Source organism: Delphinapterus leucas, chromosome 19, assembly GCF_059928025.1.
Source record: "Delphinapterus leucas isolate spDelLeu-1000000601 "Yukka" chromosome 19, BTC_Dleu_Yukka2, whole genome shotgun sequence".
NCBI classification, from domain to species: domain Eukaryota; kingdom Metazoa; phylum Chordata; class Mammalia; order Artiodactyla; family Monodontidae; genus Delphinapterus; species Delphinapterus leucas.
In genome coordinates, this window is record NC_143147.1 from 9,505,938 (window position 1) to 9,508,827 (window position 2,890).

Genomic DNA, 2,890 nt, shown 5'->3' on the forward strand with positions numbered 1-2,890 from the left:
ACACTTTGATTGTGTCCTGGTTTTTATTATTACCCAAAATGTTTCAGTGAACATTCTTACACATGAATATTGGTGCATCTTAAGAGTACATCCAAGTGCTAAATTCCTGGTAAGGATATTACCAAGATAAAGGGCATGCATATTTTTAAAAAGTATAATAGGTATGGCCAACTTTGCCTCCAGAAAAATTGGACCAACTCTGACAGGGTGCTCTTTTTCTACACATAACTCGTGGGGGCTGCCCCAAACAGAGGCATGTTAAACTAAAAAATCTTGAGTAGAAACAGGTACTTGCTACCAGTTCCTTTGCAAATGGTTGTGATGGATCTCCCGTCCACGGGCCAGTCTTTCTGATCTGGGAACCCGTCTGCCGTAGTTTATTCTAAGTGTGAAAATACTTGCAGATCATATATCTGGAAAAGGACTTGTATTCAGAACATACATAAAGAACTCTAACACTCAATATTAAAAAGACAAATAATCCAATTAAGATGTGGGCAAAGGACGTGAATAGATTTTTTTTTTTTTTTTGCGGTATGCGGGCCTCTCACTGTTGTGGCCTCTCCCGCTGCGGAGCACAGGCTCCGGACGCGCAGGCTCAGCATCCATGGCTCACGGGCCTAGCCACTCCGCGGCATGTGGGATCTTCCCGGACCGGGGCACGAACCCGTGTCCCCTGCATCGGCAGGCGGACTCTCAACCACTGTGCCACCAGGGAAGCCCATGAATAGATTTTTGTCCAAGGTATATATGCAAATGGCCAGCAAGCAACTGAAAAAAATGTTCAACATCTTTGGTCATCAGGGAAATGCAAACACAAACCACAGTGAGATACTAGTTCATACCCACTAGGTAAGCTCAAATCAAAAAGTCTGATAATAACACAGGTTAAAGAGGAGGTGGAGAAGTTGGAACCCAGATACACTGCTGGTGGGAATGGAAATGGTGCAACAGCTTTGGAGAATATTGTCAGTTCCTCAAAGGGTTAAGCATAGCAACCCTATGACCCTATGACCCAGCAATTCCTCTTCTAGGTATTTATGCAAGAGACATGAACAAATGTGTCTGAGCAGGAACTTGTACGTGGATGTTCATGGCAGCATTATTTATAACAGTCAAAAGATGGAAACAGCCCCAAAGTTCATCAGCTGAATGAATTAACAAAATGTAGCCTATCCACATGCTTTCTCCATAAAAGGTAGTGAGGTACTGCTACATGCGACAACATGGATGAACCTAGGAAATCTTATGCTAAGTGAAAGAATCCGGTCATAAAAGACTGCATATTACACGATTGAATTTCTATGAAAGTCCAGAACTGGGCAATGGATAGAGACAGATTTGTTTAGAGCTGGGAAAGGGCGGATGAGAATGTAGGGCTGTAATAGCTAAAAAGTATGATGTTTCCTTTCGAGTGATGAAATGCTCTAACATGGGGGTGATGGTTGCACCTCTTTTCACAGAGGCGAATATACTAAAAACCAATGAATTGTATATTTTAAATGGGTCAGTTGGATAGTAGGAGAATTATATCTCAATAAAGCTCCTAAAAAAGAAAAGAAAAGGGACAGCTGTTTGCTCTAGCCCTTGCTAATTTTCTCATTAGATCTGTTCTTTCTGTTTGGAAAGTAGTCACCTTTTATTTTTTGTGCTTTCAGATGAGATTCTTATTCCTTCTGAGCGATATAAAGCAAAACAGGATATTAGAGATGAACGGTTAACATAGCTCTTCACTCACAGACTCTTCGGTTTTCCCAGAGGGTTGTTTTGATGACATTTATTTTCCGTCCTTGAGCTCTTCTGAGAAATACTGCAATCTTAGGAATTTGTAGCAATGGAGTTTTGGTTCGAAACTGCCCTCCTCGCAGCTGCTTTGTGTTTTGCACTCAGGAGGGTACCGCTTATGAAATGGCAAATGCAGGGAGGTGTCAGGCTGGCTTCTTTGCAATTATCTTCTCTCCAGGACCTTGAACCCTTTATGTCTTAGCGACTCTGAACTTCAATTTTGTCTCCCCAACTTTTCGAGGTGCTAAGATCGCTGTTAGCCTTCCTGCCCTTTGCAACTGCTTTCAGGACAGCTTTTCAATCGCTTGGTCTGTGGCTTATTAATTGGCAAATTTTTTAAACAGAAATTTGGGAAAGGACATTGGGGTTTTCTTCTCACATCTGCCGCCTGAGTCCTGGAGGTCTTGGTATCTCTTGACGCTGTCAAACAGATGAAAAAACTAGAATCCAGATTTTCTAGTAGTTCTTGGCCAGAAGAAGTTATCTATTCTATAAGCTGCTATGAGCTATTCTACAAGAAGACCCTTTTATTTTGAAAGCAAAAATTCAGTATTTATTTTGAAAGAGTTCATTTAAATGTATAAGTGTCAGTTGGGGGGAACATTGATAACGTCCTGGGCAGGCACACAGTCTGGATAAACTCTAATGATTCCACTCTTTGTTTACACTTTAGTAACATTTTTTGTTTTCATTATGTAGGTCCTATACTTTTACGTTAACTCTGTTTCTAGGCATTTACATGCTTTATGGCTTTTGTGAATTTCTTTTATTCTATGGTGTTTTATTGCTAGTTATTGTGGGCATGTTGGAAACATTGATTTTTCTCAAGTTTTATACTTGTTTCTTTTACTGAATTGCCTCATTATTTTCAATATTTCTCTAGTTAATTATCTTGGCTTTTCACATAGATAATCACAGCATAGCAAGAACAGAAAAAAAGAGAGATAATGTGCCTTTTCTTCCTTTTCCGTATTTACAGTTCTTAGTTCTTAAAATTTTATTAATTTTCTAAAACTTCTAGAACATGCCAAATAATAGCTGTGAGAGTAGACATCATTCCATTTTTTTCTGAATTTAATAGGAACGCTAGTGCTTATAATTATTT